The following is an 18812-nucleotide window of genomic DNA, read 5'->3' as shown; positions in this document are numbered from 1 at the left end:
ATATGGGGGTCGGGATTATCTCCTGGACTCAGTTTCTTTCCTCCTTAAAATGAGGTGACAGAATCTATTTGCAGGGCATTGAGCTAATAGTCTGCCTTGTATGGACCCACTCCATGACAGCCTCTGTCATTGGTTACCTGGTAGATGTACTTCCTTCTTTCTCATTTAATTCCTATGGCAATATTGTATTTGATATCACTGTTTTCACATTAGTCCTGAGCTGGCTGGTGGAGGTCAGATTTGAACCTGGTTCAGATATGATTCCAGCCCCTAAGTGTTCTTCTTTATCTGCCTTTCGAGTTGTGTAGGCAGGGCCTCATCCCCCTCTTCCTGGACTCTCATCCTGGGGACTCTCATTTCCCAGGGTAAGGCTTGGCACCTCTGAGCCTCGTTGTCCCATCTAGACACTGGGAAGTCACCCTCTTACCCGCCGCCTTCCTGGGGAAAGACAAATGAGAGGATGCCCATGGCAGTGTTCCACCATTGTAACTTGCTGTTTGCATGGGAGCTGTGAATCCTGGGACCACAGGCAGTCTTGGACTGTCTGTTTTACAGCCTGAAGCCATGCAGGATGACCATGGCCTACAGGAAATGCTGGGGGGTGGGGGGCCTCTGTCTTCTGGGGCTTTCCATGTGTTGAGTGAGGAGGGAGGGTGGTAGACTTGTGCCAATTTGGCCTACTTGTCTGCTTCATTGGAAGTTACTGGGGGTGGGGATAGGGGGACCGGCACTGGCTCCCAGCATGTGGGTGGATGGTTAGCGGCTGACATTCCTGCTACTCAGGGCCCCCCGAGAGTTCTCCATGTGGGCCATGCTGTTTCACACCTATGTCCCTCCCATTCAGCCCCGTGGGGAGAAGAGGCCAGCCTTCCTATGACAGCACTAGCTGTCAAAATTCTGGCTTCTATTTTGGATCTTTGCGGGTGGGTAGGGGGTGGCCTACACAGGAACACTTGGAGGTATTGGTTGTCTGTCTTGTTTGGCTGGATTGTTAAGTTCCCTAAAGTTATGTTCTTTGTGATACTCATCTTTGTAGTATAACTGGTGCTGGCCACCCCCCAGAGGCTGTCCCCTCCTGCCTTGGAGGCTGGAGGTGGGGTGCGGGTATTAGAAACAGGGAGCATGGGCGAGGTGCTGACGGATTCCACTACAAGCAAATGTCCTGACTTCTGTGAGTGGGGTTGCCTCACATCATGGCCATCTCGAGGTATTCTGTGTGTAAACCTGTCTTCTTTTCTCCTTTATTTGCTTCTGACTATTTATGTGCCCGATCGCTCCCAGGGCATATCTCATCTGGACAGAGAGGTGTTGGGAGACTTTGCTGTGTACTTGCAAGTACACAGGGATTATAAACTATTATCTGGCTCACAAGGCCCTGTGGAGGATCAGAGCCATTGGAGGGTAGGGACAGTGGGCATAAAGCAGAGATTCTGACTCCCCAGGTCCTGGAAAGAGGTTCTAGCTGCTGTGAGTCTCTGGTTCTCACCTAAAGAGGGGCCTGCAGAGTTATGACAGGGTCATTTCGAGGTTGTAGTGTATAGAGACAATGTGTGTCAATTGTGGCAGGGCAAGGATTGACTCATTCATTCCATAGAGAGCCATATAACACCTGCTATGAGCCAGGCATGGATCTAGGCACTGGGAAGACAGAGGCCAGATCTATCTAGAAAAACAACCAGAAAAAGAGAAGGACAAGTAGGAGTACTGGCAGTAGAAGGGTCCTCTCTTAATGGAAAGAGGAAGTAAGGGGTTGGCTTTGTGCATCTGTTTCTGCAGCAGAGGATACAGCAGGTGCAAAAGCCCTGGGTCTTTACAGAGTTTGTGGAACAAACACATGGGGAATAAGAAGTCATTGATGTGAAGGTATTTAGAGACTTCTGAGTTTTATTTTATTTGTGCCAGCATTAGGTCTTGAACTCAAGGCCTGGACCCTGTCCCTTAGCTTTTTAGCTCAAGGCTAGAGTGCTAGTACTTGAGCCACAACACCATTTCTGGCTTTTTTGGTACCTAATTGGAGATTAAGTCTCATGGAACTTTTCCTGCCAAGGCCAACTTCAAACCATGATCTTCAGATCTCAACTTCCTGAGTAGCTAGGATATAGGCATGAGCCAGTAGCACCCAGCAGACTTCTGGGTTTTACTTAAAGACAGTTGATCAATAAATTTTAGCCTCCTTCAATTCACAGACCTTTAATCCTCCAGCCTGTTTGTTCTTTCTTTTTTCAGATATCTTCCAGTTTTCTAAATCTACATGAGCCAGGAGGACCTCCCGCCTTCCTAACAAGAACTGGCTGGCTAGAGGCCTCACAGAGGACTGGGGACATAGAAACAAAGGCATAGCTTAGGTCAAGGATTGTGCTCCCTCCTCAGTGCTCACAGGGCTTCTAGCCTGACTCACTGTGACATGTGTACCCTCTAGGTGCACAGCAGTGCTGGGGTAGAGCCCCTGGTGCCAGTTTGTCATGTGGGACAGCTCTGTGCAGAATACACTGGGAATTTCACTTGACTCTCCATCCCTCTGCCTCTCAACCAAATGTTGAAATTAACACAGTAAAATAAAACAATTCCCATCGCCATCAGGAGTTTTAACCTTTTTTAATACATTCGCTCCCTTTGAGCTGTCTCTGCAGAAATCGAATGAGGAGCCTACACTCATTTCTTAGCATTATAGGAGTTTCACAAATCCTTGGAAATCCAGGAAAGAAATCATTAGTTATACCTTTATCATCCCAGCTGTAGATCTGGTCGACTGTTTGAATGAATGAATGAATGAATGAATGAATGAATGAATGAATGAATAAATGATGCATTCATAGGAATGAGAGGAGCAGGACAGAAAGCTGAAGGGCCTCTGGGCCCTGATGCTCTTGCTGATGATCCTGAAGCCTTCAGAGAAGTCACCTAGGAAGTACCAAGTGGCCGGGTCCTACTGGACTAAAGTCCTCCAGACAGCCAGGTTCATCTGCCCACATGCCTGCCACCTGCCATTCTCGTCCTACTCTTCTGAGTAGCTATGATCTCAAGGAAATCAAAGCATACTTCCCTGCCTTTCTCAGGGTGTCTCGGGCAACTAGGGAAGCATAGAACAAAAGGGAATCTAGACAGGACTGAAGCAAGCAGTTGTCTTCTCTTGTCTTAGGCTGAGGCCCAGGGCTGCCCCTGATCCTCCTCGTGCCTCTTCCCCCATGCCATCCCCCCTGTTGGGACCTTGGTATAGGCCTCCCTGTTTATTTAGCTATTGTCCAGGCTTCTCCCCAGAAGCTGGAGCAAACTCTCACTGACTCTTAGAGTCACACCTCTCATGCAAAGCTTTCAACGTTCTGTTCTCCATCATTAGACAGCAGTACAGAGGGACCAGGGGGAAGGCTGTGCCCAGACGGCTCTCTTGACAACACAGCCAGCAAGGACCCAGGGACAGGGATCCAAGGGCAGCCCACCTCGGCTCAGGTCATTCTTCCTCCTCCTTAGGACCACATACCACCTGCCCCGAGATCCAGCCCCTCTTACATGTGCTCTTAGAGGTTAAATACACTTCTAGATCTCTGTTGCTATTTCATGAATAATTTTAGTTATCTTTATTTCTGATCAGACAACATAGGGTACATATTTATTTTCAGCACTGGGATTTGAACTCAGGGCCTTGAATTTGCTAGGCAGGGTCTAACACTCAAGCTACAACTCTAGCTATCATCATTATCATCATCATTATTATTATATTATGTTAAATGATCTGTGTTTTGGCTCAGGGCTAGCTCAGACCTCCATCCTCCTATCTGCTCCCTAAAAGCTGGGGTTGCAGGTATTCATATCACACCCAGCCCCACAGCACATCTTGATGTTTTATACATATTTATTAATAACTGGTTCCTTCATAGATTTATTCTTACTCTACCCTTATAGCTGGGAGGTAGTGTGACCCTGACCTCCTGATATTAGGTCACCTCATTTGTTTGTCCTCCAGCCTCCACTCCTAGCCTGCTGGGAACCTGCTAGTACTGTGTAAAACCAGAGGAGCTGAGCACTGAGGTAGTGAACTGGGAAACAGAGATGGAGCTTGTTGCAAGTCCTTTGTGCCCTGGTGAGTCTGTGCTTGCTGGGATGGGGAGGGTAAGGTCATCGGAGGGGATGGGAAACCTCACCAGCAGTTGTCATAGTAACCTTGACTTTCAGTTTCATATAAGCAAGTTCCTGAGAGGGAGCACACTGGAACACTCAGAGGGAGGGTGGGGGAGGAGTGGAGGAGCCACGGAAAGCACATTGTCCTCCCTTACCCTTGCTTTGCTTCTCACTGGTTTACATACCCAAGGTAGATGCCATTATGTGTGGGCATCTGAGTAGAAGCTGCTTAAAATAGCCACCTGACTATTTCAGGGAGCAGTTGAATATGCATGAAGCTATTTTAGAAAAGATGTCCCTGGCCCAGCCAATCCCAACCCCATCCTTTCTCCTGAAACAGCCAAGAGGAGTTGAACAGGTCCTTTCTTAGTCTCCCTCGTTGGGTGGGAGTCTTCAGAATCTGCAGGAACAACACCCTGCTACTGTTGGTCCTGCTGCCCCGCTAGCTGTGCTGCTCCATTCTGTGGTCACAGCCGCTGTAGTCAGGCAGCGTATCCCTCCCAAGTTCCTGGAACCAGGGCAGATTCCACAGCTTTTGCTACAGTCCAGTTTGCCTGTGTCTCATTTCCCTATGTGTTGTTGTTCATTCATTCAATACACTTTTACCAACAGACCACAGCTATGAGGAATGTGCTGGTCTTGGGGTTACAAAGACGTCTGATATAAGCTCACAGGGAGGTGAACAGGAAAGCAGAGAGAGGAGGTTATAAAGTTATGAGAGAGAGAAAAGTCAGAATGCTGGGGGTGTTGGGGAAGGAGCTCTAGAGATTCTCAAAGCTGAGAAGATGGGTTTGGGGAGGAGCCTCAGGAGATAAGCAGAAGCCCCTCCCCCCAAGAAAGAATGACAGGCTGTTGTAGTGGCTGGGTGTGGCTGGGTATGACGTGTGGCTAGACATGGCTAGTCTGAATGAACAGCTGGGGGGAGAAAATGATGCAAGGAGGTAAAAAAGCAAATCAGTTCTAATTCATGTGGATATGAGTGCTGTCTGGCAATACCTTCTCTGAGCCCCCGGGTAGGCTGTAGGGCCTCTCCTTCCATGAGCCTGGTAGGCCTGGTGGACCTGAGCTGCCCACAAATCAGACTGGAAATCTCAGAGGCAGGGGCTAGTCATACTCTCCTGGGCATCCATCTCCAGAGCCAGTGCCAGGTTAAGGACTAAGCAGACACTTACTGAACATATGTTGGACCAGACTGCCTGGGTTTAAACCTAGGTGCTGCTTCTTACTGTGACCCTAGAGCAAGATGTCTGACTTCGGTTGGCCTCATTTATCTTACCTAGATAATGGGCATAATAATTGAATCTCCTATTTCCTGAAGCTTTATGGTAAGAGGTACATGATTGATACGAGTAAAGAAAGCACAGCACTATAGAGCACTATATTCCCAACTACTCCAGAGGTTGAAGCAGGAGCCTTATCACTTAGCCTAGATGTATGAAGCTAGTTTAGGCAACATAGTGAAACATAAATATATTTGCATGTTATATAAATATTCATATGTATATAAAAAGGGTTTAGAAAGTCTATGTGGCACATGGTAAGCAATAAATAAAAGTGTCTACTATTTATTGTTCTGAGGTATTTCCCCCCCCCCCCCCAGTGTTGGTACTGGAGAACTGGATCTCACACATGTTAGGCAAGTGCTCTGCTGCTCAACTCCACCCCCAGCCCTATTATTCTGAATTCTGAGTTTTACCTTGAGAATGGAGTGCCATCAATTACAAGACTTCTTTCCAAAATAGCTCTATTGCTTTAACTGCTCTCATTGAAAGAAAAAAAAATCTCAAGCATTATACAAAAAGAAGAAAAAGGTCATCTTAAATCCTGGCTTTCAGAAAACTACCATAAACATGACCACTTTCCACAGTGTGAGTATGTAAGTCCCTCTTCAAGATCTTTATGCTCAATCTGATGATGGCATGAGAAGATGGGAAATGACCAAGCCTTGGTGAGAATGCTTGCAAATGGGATTAGCGCCTTTAGGAAGGTTTGAGAAAGACTCTTTTCTTCTGCCACCTAGGAATAGGCAGGGAGCCCTCACCAGACCCTGAGTCTGCCTTGACCTTGGATGTCCAGGCTCCAGAACTGTGGCTAATCAATTTCAATTGCTTATAATCTACCCAGTTAATGCTATAGCAGTCCAGACATTTAAGATACAGTTGATGCTCATTATTCAGACTCCTATTTGTCAATTTACCTACTAGATAAAGCTTAGTTGTAGTCCCAAATCAGTCCTTTCTTTATAATCATTTGCAATTTGCAACATGGGAACATTTTTTTTGAGTTGTCTGAGCTGCATGTTCCCATATAAGTTCAAACAAGAAACCATTCTCCTGCTGTTATTAGCACCCATATGGTAAACAAGAGTCCTTCCTGGGCACTGTTGGGTGCCACCTCTTCTGTATTTCTGTGCTCCTTTTGTTCAGTGATTTTGTGTTTTAGATTGGCCCTTGAGTATTCTGCTGAAGTGCTGTCTAGTGCTTCTGAGCGCCAGAGAGCTGTCAAGTGCCTTCTGGAAAACACACAAGTTAGGCCAGCTTCACTGGGCTTGAGTTACATGCTAAAGGAAGACCCTGGGTTTAGTGGTAATGAATCAGCAAGTAACTCAAAGTGTATGTGAATAGAAACACATATAATCAAAGGTATCTTTAAACAGCCATTACAGAAAATAAGGTTTTATATATTGATGAGGTGACAAATCTGAGACTCACAGAGCCACATGCTGGAGATCTCCTCTGAGCAATGGCTCAGTGTTTGCTAATTCATGTTAGGGACCTTTTAGAACAGAACAACTTACGTGATAAGGGATCAATTCTTTCTTCTTACACAGGCATACACATACGCCTATGTGACTAGAATATACCTCCCGTAGTCTTGGCTCTTACTTTTATCCTATATTTATAAGTATGTCAAAGGCATCTTTCTATATCCATAAAAAAGGCTATCCTCTCCCCATGACAATATTCAGAGCATCTGAGGCGGAGAGGCTGAGGGGCTGTGGCCTAGAGGGTCCAGTGTACAGCGAGGGTCCAAGCCCTCACTAAGTCAGGATAGTCCCTAGAAAACTCTTTTCTCCAGAGCAGCTGTGTTGCTGCTGCTGTGAATTGTTCCTGAAAGGCATCAGCCGGAGTCAAAGAGCCACTGTCAGGCAGGGAATGTGTTACACAGGCTGTATTGTGACCATGAGGCTGGGAAGGGGACGAGGAAGATGGACGGTCTGTCCTGGAAAGGGGGGAGGGTAGGGGCTGGTCTTTAGCAGGCATCTGGGGAGTTCCCCTCCCAGCTTCCTCAGGTGGAGGCTTTCTGACTTGCCCTGCAGCCACCTCCTTGACCTGAGGCCCAGAAACCTCTTTATTTCCCACTGGCTGCCAGCTTCCAACAGGTCTTGGCCAATTGAAGCTCCAGCTTATGAAAGACCATGGATTAGGGGCCAATACACACACTGTCCAGCCCAGTGCAGGCCCAGGGATCCGTAGGTGAGTAGTCCAAGAATCTTCCTCCTTGGGGAAGTCCATCTGGGCAAAGAGGCAGCTCATAAGGAAAGCCTCCATGCCCCAACCCCCACCCCCTGAAATGTCAAGATAAAGACATCTAAGCACTGGAGAACTCAGGGTTGGGGGTGTCCACAGACAGTTTACATTCAGGGGGCAAAGGGAAATCTTTCTGTATACAGTATAAACTAAGAATTCTCCATGATTCAGTGTGTGTTTTATTTATCTTTGGTACTTGGTTGTGATCTTAGGGTCTTGTGCTCTAGCTTGGCTTTCTGTTTAGAAATAGTGCGATACCACTTGAACCACAGTTCTATTTTTGCTAGTTAAAAATTGGAGATGAGACTCTCATGGACTTTTCTGCCTCAGCTGGCTTTACATTGTGATCCTCAGACCTCAGCCCCCTGAGCATCTAGGACTACAAATGTGAGCCACCACCACCTGGCTCAACTTGTGTTTTAAAACAGACCAGTTGGGTATAGTTATTTTCAATAAATTTGTGCATTTTTTTCCTAGTAGCTGTGGCTCAAACACAAGGTTTCACACATGCTAGACCAGTGCTCTGCTGCATGGTTGCATCCCTATCCCAAACATGAATTATTTGGGGTGAAAATTAAAGCATCCTCATTTTGGATGAAAAAATACAGACCAGAAATGAATGGCTCTATCCCTGGCTAAGCTGCTTTCCTACAGAGTGCTGGAGAGAATCAGAGAATTCTAATGAGAGATACAGGTTGACGGTTCCCACTCAAATCTCCCTGTCACTGACTTGCTTTGTAACCAGAAGCAAGTGACTTTCTTATCCCAAGCCTCTCTCCTCTCACCTATAAAACAGGAACACTGTCACCAAATACACAGGGCCTTGCCGGAACAAAGTGAAACATCTAGAAGCACTGTTCCTTTGTACACACTTGATAAATGTAAAGCATTTGGTTCCAGAAGCACGAGGTTCCAGAATGTTCCACACCCACGCATGAGGATAGTCCAGGCCTCCGTAACCCCCAGCCACATCTGGGGAAGTCTCTCCCAGCTATTTCAGCTCAAGCCAAAGCCTGTCCTGTACAAACACAGCCCCATCCAGAGACGCAGCCCCCATGTGCATTGGGTGGGCCGCCTGCTCCGGGTGCAGCTTGCTGGGCCATGAGTGCAAATAACCACCCCTTCCTGGGGTGAAAAGGAACAGGGAACTGGCTTGTTCTCCGAGAGCAGAGTGCTGGCTGGCCACGAGGAACATTTTAAGGTGGGACGCTTCTTCCTGTACCGTTGGCAGCTGTCTACATAAGGCGTCCATTATGTTTGGGCCCCAAGGCCAGAAGACCCCAGAGGCCAAGCTAAAATTAGTGTCCACTTGTGCACTCGCCAGAGACACGAACATCCGAAGGTCAGATGCTTCCAACCAGCCGACCTGGCAGGAGGGGAGCTGCGCAGCTGCGGCCTCCTGCTCTCCCAGACTCAGGGACAGACAGCCCTGCCCTGCCCTGCCCTGCCTAGCAGCCTGACTCAACAGCCCAGCCTGGGGTAAAAATTAGACTGCAGACCATAATTCCAAGCACGCACACACACACTTTAAAAACATTGCATGTGCATCCACAGGAATAAAGGGAAGAGAGAAGTTCACTGTCTCAATCATGACTGTGCAATATTAGGCAAATTAGTTTCTTTTCCCTGTATTTTCAAAGTTTTCATTTTCCCTTCCTTCCTTCCTTCCTTCCTTCCTTCCTTCCTTCCTTCCTTCCTTCCTTCCTTCCTTCCTTCCTTCCTTCCTTCCTTCCTTCCTTCCTCCCTTCTTTCCTCCCTTCTCTCCCTCCCTTCCTTTTTTGCCTCCCTTTCTTCTCTTCCCCCACCTTCCTTTCCTGAACTAGGATTTGTGTTTAGGGCCTTGTGTTTCCTAGGTTGATACTCTACCACTTGAGTGATTCGCCCAGCCCTATTTTTTCACTGGTTATTTTTGAGATGAAGTCTTTTGAACTTTTCTGCTGAAGCTTGGCCTCAAATGCTGATCCTTCTGTTCCCAGCCTCCTGAGTAACTAAGATTACAGGCACAAATTATTGGTGCCTGGTCAAATTTTTCTTAATATGTATTACTTTTGTACTCAGAAGAAAACACAAGAAACCATAAATTACATATTTACAGTAAATATACAAAAATGATTAAATTGTGAATGCCTTCAGGCATGGAGTGACTTTGGCTAGCTGGCTAGCAGCATACTGCTCCAGGCCCCTAATTGTTATTCAGTAGGGGTGTGTGTGTGTGTGTGTGTGTGTGTGTGTGTGTGTGTGTGTGTGTGTGTGTGTGTGTGTGTGTGTGTGTGTGTGTGTGTGTGTGTGTGTGTGTGTGTGTGTGTGTGTGTGTGTGTGTGTGTGTGTGTGTGTGTGTGTGTGTGTGTGTGCATAAGCTGGTACTGGGGCTAGAACTAAGGTCAGGTTCTGGGGCATTATTCCTTAGCTTTTTCAATCAAAGCTAGTGCTTTACCATTTGACTCATAGCTCAACTTCTGGCTTTTTTGGTCATTAATCATAAATAAGAGTCTCATAGCCTTTTCTGCCTAGGCTGGCTTAGAGCCATGATTCTCAATCTCAGCCTCCTGGGTTACAGGTGTCTGGCTTCAGTAGGTTCTAGGACTAGGCACCTGCTCTTAGCTTTCAGCTTGTCCTGTAGTCAGAGGCCCTTTTCAGAATCAAGGAGCTGATTGATGACTTTCAAGCAAGATCTAATCCCAACTCCCTAGCACATCACTCAGAGTCTTCCACCCTTTTCCAGCCTTTACTGTCTTGTGTTAACCACTGAAACTTTGCACTTGATGTCCTTTCAGCCCATGGGGCTTTCTTTCTTGGAGAGAAGTACCTGATAAACTTCTACTCATCCTTCAAAGCCCAATTCAAGTATCACCTTCAAATTGTCTCTTCTAGACCATTTTCACAATCAATCCAGACAGAACAGATCTAATCACAAGTTCACAGAAGGAGGGATTTGCCTTCCTTCTAGAAAATTCTGCTTAAAGTTAACCTTAGACATAGGTAACCACTTTACTTCCATGAATACCCTATTCTGCTTCACAGATTTTTACTGTTCTATAGCAATTTACAGATGGAATGGAAGTTTCTAGAAGGTAATGTCATGACTCATTTGCACTATGTCTCAGTGCATAGCACAGAACACAGAGCCCAGAAGGCAATAAAAGATGTCTAGAGGAGAGGCTATGAGAGGGCAGGCATGGGGCTGGTGGTTGTCTTCAAACAGGGTTTTCTAGAATGCACGTCCTTCAAGCAAGCACATGTGTACATCCAGCCCAGTGTGGGGCTCTCTGTGGGTGGGAGGCCCGTGGAGTGATTAAGTAGGAGGCTGAGTCCTGGGGCAGAGGCAGCTGGCTGTAATGCTGACCACTGCCCTCCCTCTCTCCCAGAAGCTGGAGCTTCCATTAGCTGCTTTAATGCCTGCCCCATTCTCTGAGTCTCACTGTCTCTGCCTACAAACTGAGAAGGAGACACAGAGAGGCAGGTGCTTGCTGGGAATTTTCCTGACAGGTAAAGTCATCTCTGGGGTCAGAGCCAGCTCCCTAGATCCTGCTCCAGGATTCTGCCATTCTTATATGCAGCTATTAGCAAAATCACCAGCTATAGGATGATGGATGTCTGAGTAATTTTTTCCCCCTCAAGTCTGGGGGAGCCTGGGCTTCCATTCTCTTAACTAAGGCTGCATCCATCTTTATCTCATGGCCTGGCCACAAGACATGGCCTGGTGGTTTTGGGGCTGTGTGGTGAGGAGCTGGGAGGAGCTTACCTGTCAGAAGGCAGCCGTGATCTCATGGTTGACATGTGCAAGAGATGTCTAAGAGCTTCGAAGACTGTGTTGGGGAAGGCCTGTGGGAAGTGGAGAAGTGAGAATATTATATCTCCACCATCTGTCAACTTCCCCTGGAGTGTGAAAAATGCATTGGAGAAATTGGGAAGCGCAGCCTTGTTGAGAGCAAAGCCCAGCCACCACCCTTGCCCATTAAGCCATGCTTCTCTCTCCTGGCCATATGACCACAGCCTTGTCACCCTTAGCACAGAGTGGGACATCATGGGCCCCCACCCTGTGGACCCACAGACATCCCCAGGCCTGCTGTAGGCCTGGATTCTCACTTTCATGTCCTCCATAGGAAAACGCCTCAACTATCTATTTTAATCACTCACTCTCCCATTATTTATTCCTTTCTTTGAGCACCCAGTGACCATCTGGGAAGCCGTTAGATGCTAATTTCATGTCTTATGGAGTCATTGAAAGTGACAGCTCAATTCTAGTCAGAGAGGCAGGTTAGACTCTGCCCCAGCTTCCACACACCCAGCTTGGAGAGTGGCCCACTTAGCTGGACACAGGATGAAGGGCTTTGAACCTGTTGTATAGGGTGCTGTCAATACTGTCAGCACGTAGGTCTCTTTGTTTTCATGCACATGTGGGTGCGCACCCGTGTGTGTACGTGTGTGTGTGTGTGTGTGTGTGTGTGTGTGTGTGTGTGTGTGTGTGTTGGTCCTAGGGCTTGAACTAAGGGTCTGGCACTGTCCCGAGCTATGTTTGCTCAAGGGTAGTGTTCTACCACTTCAACCACAGCTCCATTTCTGGCTTTTTGGTAGTTATTGGAAATAAGAATCTCCCAGAATTTTCTGCCTAGGCTGGCTTTGAATCTCAGCCTTCAGAACTCAGCCTTCTGAGTAGCTAGGATTATAGGCGTGAGCCACTGGCATGCAGCGTATGGCCTCTTTTAAGTGAAAATATTTCTCAAATCATCTCTGAATGGTAACTGCATTACTTAGGAAGAAACAATACAAAAGCTGCAATGAACATAATGTTTTACAATTAACTTGTATTTTAGTAATCACAGCATCTACCACACTCATTCAGGGTGTTACTTATGTCTCTTGGGCTTGAGGCTGTGTGCCCTGGAGGATCTATCAATTCAATATTCATTTAACAGGTATTTATGGGGCCTCTGTGAGGTGCCAGCCCTGCAGGACTCCTGAAACAGGAGGAGCGGCAGCTCTTGGTAAGGCCTGCTGAAGCTCGTGCCTGGTTCAATCAGGGCATGAGCTCTGCAGTGGGCCATTCAGAGTTCTCAGGAGTAAAATGGAGAATAATCCTGAACACAGGAAGATGTTATAGGGATAAAATGAGAACGTAGAAAGCACCCAAGGTTAGGATTTAGCCCAAAGCAGATACTTAGCCAAGAGGCACCAAATGATTGTCATAAACATAATCACAACCATCATATCATCTCATCATTAGACCTATCACCTACCTCCTCATTATCATCTCATCTCCATCACTACCACCACCATCACCATCATTATGAATGCCATCATCAACACTGTGAGTAGGACCAACAACGGCAGCATCCCCATCCCCATCATTACCCTCTTTCCACCTTTCTGGCCCCCAAGAGGCCTGTCCTTGGCCCTCTTTAGGATGTATAGTAGTTCTTCTATTGTAAGAGTCATAGGCATCTACATCTTCTTTCTCAAATTCATGCTTAGCTCTGTAACTTCTGAGTTGTGTGAACTTGGGGTGACTTACTTAACCGAACTAAATCTATTTCCCTGTATGTAAAATGATTCACAGAACTTTTAGTGATTCACACAATTGTGATGATTAAATAAAATGATAGGCATAAAATCTCAATAGAATACCTGACATGTGGCTGGTACTTAGCCATTGCTGGCCATTATTGCCTATGCTGTTATTATCAATACTATGGCTTTTTGAACCTTATGTGGCCTGGAGGGCAGAGATCATTCCAGATTCATTCTCATTTCCCCATGGTCAAGCGTAGGTTTGCCTCTCAAATGAATGATTGATAAAGCAGTCTTGGAAGCACAACTCAAGGGACAGTAGCATGGGTATTGGCAAGCAGAAAGAGACTTGTCGTGGCTCCAATAAACACCAACAGATGACCAAAGGGCCACTTGTCACTCACAGAGCTAATCTGCACAGCTGCTAGGACCATTCATTCATTCATGAAATGGACATTAAGTTTTTACATGACTCCAAGAACAACCCCTTACTTGGTGTTTTTTTCTACTTTGAAATCTTGTCCCTATTGCCACTTCATTTAGCCACCACAAAAAGGGAGACAGAATAGGTGCCGATGACTCATTTTGTGAATAAAAAACAGAGGCTCAGCAAAGTGAGAGGCCTTGCCAAAGGCACTCAGAAGTCAAAGCTATAGTATAACATGGACCCATTGCACACAACAAGGTCATTTCGCTATGACTTTGACCCTTTCCTGCTGGCCCCGTGATACCAAGCACTTTTCAATCATTCTCATTGCCCAGCTGCTTCATAGCAAATAAAATGGAATTAAGTTGTTGTGTTATTTTAATGTGCATTTTTAAAAGAAAGAAGCCAAGTTCCATGAAGGTAGGAAATATGAGAGCCACAAGAGCACTGAAACAGTTAGACAATATGAATTCTGATCTCAGACTGCCTGAGTTCAAGTTCTAGTTTTGACATTTAATAACTATGGAAACTTGGGCAGACTATTTAAACTCTCTGGTCCTACGTTTCTTCGTCTATAATAAGATGGTACTACAGTGGTGCTATAAGGATTAAATGAGCAATCTATTTACAATGCCTTGAACAGTAGCTTGTACCGAGTAAGGCTTGGGTGTAATGATTATTCTTCACGATACATTAGTTGCTTAGCATAAGGCCTGACTCATGCAAGAGTTCCAATAAACATTTATTAGGTGGTTGAATGAGTACAGTTCTCCCCTGGAGGGAGGTGAGCTGGAACCAGGCTCCTGGCAATTCAGGGTCCCCAGCTCCTCATTCCCAGCAGCTCCAGGTGAAGGGAGACATCTTTCCAGGCCTCATAGCCCTTCCTGCTCCTCCAAGCTGCTTTTTGTCCACAGCCTGGTTATATTTATGGCAAGAGGTGAGGATTTCAGGTTCCAGAGTCAGACTTGGTCATCTGTCACTCACTAGCTGTGCACTTGCCTCAGCTTTCTGCTCTGCAAAATGGGAATACCCACACCTACTCAAAATGCCATATATGGGATATGTCAAAAGTGACAATGAGCTTAATAAGGACCCCAGCCACTGACCCCAGTGCAACTCATTAGATGGTCAGCTCATTTTAGGCTACAGTGTTGCCTCTCATGGGCTTTGGGTTCTTCTCCAGGGAAACTGTTAGGTAGCTCAGTCTCTGCCCTCTAGGGCAACAGACTGCTATGAAAAGGCAAAATTTCCATTTGTCCCCAGTGTGGGCTCTCCTCTCAGAGGAGAGGTGGCTGCTGGGGAAACAGCCCTCTCAGGGACAGGGAGGTCCTCAGAATGTACGTACACAGGAGTTCCTCCTAAGTGCCTGGGCCAGGAGCCAGCTGGCGTGCAGCTGCCTGTAGGCCACCCAGTCCCTGTGGTGGCTACAGACCCTTCCTGCTCTCAGCTGCCCCTACCAAGCCTTGAGGCTGGTGGACTGTTGTGCTGATTGGAAGGAGTGAACATTCACTAAGCCAGAAGCCTCATATCCTTGCCTCATTTTATCTTTACCAGAGCCTGTAAGGGTCAGAGGGTACCCTGACCTCCATAGGAGGTCTGCAGTGGTGAGACCCTGGATACACTAGCCTTTCTTGCTTCAGTTTCTTCATCTGTGAACCCCAGTGGATAGCGCTGCTCATTCAATCCTTTGCAGAGAAAGAAGATGAACCATAGAGACAGAATTGAATTAAGATCACTTAACTAACAAGTGCAAAGCTGAAGCTGTGGACTTCAAATCTCCATCCATCCATCCATCCATCCATCCACCCACCCACCCACTCACCTATTTATCTATTCACCTACTCATTGCTTTTAGGACCCATCATACAGTAGCAATGATACATATATTCATCACTTTTTCAAAATGTCTACATTATCTATTTCCCATTACTCCGAAAACCCTAGCATTCACAGCAATTCAACTTAACAAAGTCACATGAAGTGCTTCTGCATGCCAGGCACTGTGCAAGGTTCCAGTATGAAGGAGCCTTTTTGATCATCCTGTGCACTTAACCTCTGTTCTTCCTTTTAGAGATGACAAACTGGACAGTTTAAAAAGACAAGAGGGGCTGGGAAGGTGGCTCAGTGGTAGAGCACTTGCCTTGCATGCATGAGGCCCTGGGTTCGATCCCTCAGCACTACATAAGCAAAAAGAAAAAAGCTGGAAGTGGTGCTGTGGCTCAAGTGGTAGAGTGCTCGCCTTGAGCTGAAGAGCTGAGGGACAGCGCCCAGGCCCAGAGTTCAGGCCCCATGACCGGACCAAAAAAAAAAAAAAAAAAGACAAGAAAACTTGCCTAGGCTAATACACTTGGATCCTGGATGAAAACCTACATCCACATCACATCACTTCTAGCTTTCCTGGGAAGAAGTCAAAGAAAGAAAACTCTAGGCAAATTCCATGAGGCATTATCTATAGTCATGGAACACTAAATGTTAAAAGCACATGCAAGCTGGTTTCTGCTTCCCTTAGGGTGTGTACCCTCATACCCCAAGCATGCTCACTGCCCCTGGGACATCATAGCAGCTGGCATTTGGTTACCGAGCATCTGGTTGCTGCCAGGGACTAGGCTAAGAATGTTGCATGGATGGTGGCACTGAACCTCTGCAGAGTCCTGCATACTCCCACTTTACAGCTAGGAAGGCTAAGTCCAAGAGATTAGCCAGCTTCTCAAACATCACACAACTGGCAAGAGGAGGTGCCTGAGTGGCGACCTAGCTAGCTCTTTTCTTTGGATTCTGCTCGGCCACCCCCAGGCTGATCTCCTAGTGACTGTCCTGTGATAGGCATGGCTGGTCTCTCCTTTATAGCACTTGAGGCATTGAAGACGTCACGCCCTTCAAAGAGGAGGTAGGAGCTGACAAGATCAGGAGAACAGCACACAGGTATGGGGATACCCACAAAGCCAGATGGTTTGCAAATGTAGACCCATAATACCTACAAGCATGGTTCCACTCTTGCTCACTTGCCGGCAGTTGGGGCTATGGCTCCATGGGCAAGTGATGATTGACCATCACCACTGCACAGGGAATGTGAAGAGGATCGGTGTTCAGATCCAAGCTCTTTCCCTCAGAAGCTCTATAACCTCAAGGCAAGTCCATAGGAAGGTGAGATCTTTGAGCTTAGGCTTCCCAGCTATAAAACAGGTCTAATAACATGGCCTCTAATAATAATGGCCTTGGTGGGGATACATGAGAGTAAAGGCTGATTCCCTCCCATCCTGCTCCTCACCAGTTCTTGCTGCCCCTTAGGGATGGCTGTTTCTGAAGCCAGACATGGTCCCTGCAGCCCGAGCAGTTCCAATGATGCCCACCACATGGCTGGCCTGGGCCTGAACACACGTGGCACGCTGGAGATAAATACAGGGTCCAAGCACCTGATTCTCAACAATGGGCTATTCTGAGTCTTTAATTGCTCATTAAGGGGGAAGGCAGGCTCTGGGCAGTGACCAACCTTGGAAGTTGGGACGAGCAGTGGGTGGCAAACAGCAGAATACACACATCAAGTGCAGGTGCAGAATCACCAGCCAGCAAGCCACAAATCCCGGGACATCACCAAGGGAGGGTATTGAATAAGCCTTGATTGTGAGCATCCTTTCCATGTATAGATCAAGGAAACTGAAGTGTAAGGGAGGTGAGTTTTAATCCCTGCTTCAACATTCAGCCCAGTCTCCTCTGTGCTGTACCACAGGGACCTCAGCAGTGTATGCGGGCGACAGATTTGACACATGCAATTACTGCATCCAGTGACAAGTGATGGTGCTCACTTGTGCCAGGCACAGTCTCCTCTCCGCTTCATGGGGTTTAGTCTCATGGCAGGGAAAGGCAGTGACAGGTACATTACAGGTGCAGAACACAACATCAGAATGTAAGTGTTCTAAAGAAAAATAAAGCAGGGTCAGGGGGTGGTGGGTACCCGGGGCTAGCTGATGTTTTAGGCCGATGACAAGTTAATGTTGGTATAAGAGATAGATAAGAGACAGGCAGGAGAATGGATGTTATGTCCTCTGAGTGAGAAGGGAAACAAGTTCAGGCGCTGGGCTGATTTGCCTCAGAGTCCCAGAGAACCAATAATGAAGTCAGGTCCTGCCCCAGCTCTGGTTTTACAGGTTCTCCTCTGAGCATGATTTGCTTCCCCCAACCCCCAGCCTCTGTCTGCCTTTAAGGAGGAAAGCACTAGGGAACTCTGCTGGGCTGGGTGCCAGAGCTAGGACCCTCAACTGTTACCTCGTAGCTGGACTGGCATTGGGACTGCATGGAGACTGGACTGATGCCCCAGAATCTGGACACTGTAGGGTAGTCTTCTCTCCTTCCGCCAGCTTCTCCTCTGTGGCAGTCTTGGTGTTAAGTCACAGGAGGGCCCTCCACTGCCAAGCTGTATGACCTTGACCACCGCCCCCCCAGCACAGTATTTGTCAAAAGTGGACACAGAGCCATTCCTGAAGAGGATTTAATAATTTAAGAGATGACATGTCCACAGAAGCCCATGTCCCACAGTTGGTCTGACTACACAGGCACCTACCCATCCTGCATCAGCTTCTCCCCTTCCCCACCCGGACACCAACTTAGAGCAGTCTTTCCTCTTCCTTGCAATTCTACAAGACTGTCAGCTTCCAGACATCAGCGTTGGCCTTCAGCAGGTCTCTGAGCATGGAGCTAGGGGGACTTAGTCGCTGCTTAATAAACCCATGCCTCTTCCACCGGAAAAATTGAATGTAAAGAACAGAGTATTCAGAGTCAGCTTCATAGTGATCCCGGACAACTTAACTGATTTTTTTTTTGGTACATGAGGATAATAATTGGTACTCAGGGTTCTGCAAAATTATATGGTGACTTCAGTATGACTGTTTCCATTACAGAATGATAGGCTGAGATGAGCGCTTACTCAATTTGTCACCGATAATCCTTCCCACAACATCCCGGCCCCTGGAGGGTCTATCTCTAGTTGAACCCTCCAGTGAGAAGAACTCACAACTGGATGGGCAGCTCAGGGCATGTTCTCAAGGGCTTCTGAGCATCAGAAACTTTCCTGTGTGTCATTTTGAGGCCCGCCATGCTGAGCTCTGGGATGCAGAGAAATGAGTGGGTGATGAGCAAGGTGGAGGGGGTGGGCAAAGTCTGGGGAGAAGCGTAGGATGATGGTGGGAGGGTGCTGGGGAGCTGAGTGCACTGGAAACAATGCCGCCAGTCCCTAG

The 18812-nt window shown here is 47.1% G+C and overlaps 1 protein-coding gene and 1 long non-coding RNA gene across 11 annotated transcripts in view; one reads left to right on the top strand and one right to left on the bottom strand.

Annotated features, from left to right (window-relative positions):
- Hivep3 (HIVEP zinc finger 3) overlaps positions 1 to 18812 on the bottom strand; it is a 405958-nt gene that overhangs the window by 125786 nt on the left and 261360 nt on the right. For 8 of the 10 annotated variants that reach the window (XM_070017191.1, XM_070017193.1, XM_070017194.1 and 5 more), the window contains one exon: positions 11389 to 11468. The exons of the other annotated variants lie outside the window; for them this stretch is intronic. The gene's annotated coding sequence lies outside the window, so the exon portion shown is untranslated. The remainder of the gene's footprint in view (positions 1 to 11388; positions 11469 to 18812) is intronic. 10 annotated transcript variants of the gene reach the window in all.
- On the top strand, positions 946 to 2576 carry LOC138823607 (uncharacterized). The gene is made up of 2 exons (XR_011370861.1): positions 946 to 1207; positions 2227 to 2576. It is a non-coding gene; the product is annotated as an uncharacterized lncRNA (long non-coding RNA).

The sequence above is a fragment of the Dipodomys merriami genome, unplaced genomic scaffold, assembly GCF_024711535.1.
Source record: "Dipodomys merriami isolate MVZ:Mamm:240054 unplaced genomic scaffold, mDipMer1.0.p SCAF_121, whole genome shotgun sequence".
In the NCBI taxonomy this organism is placed as follows: Eukaryota; Metazoa; Chordata; class Mammalia; order Rodentia; family Heteromyidae; genus Dipodomys; species Dipodomys merriami.
Note: the sequence above shows the minus strand (reverse complement) of the source record. Positions and strands in the feature narration are given on the sequence as shown.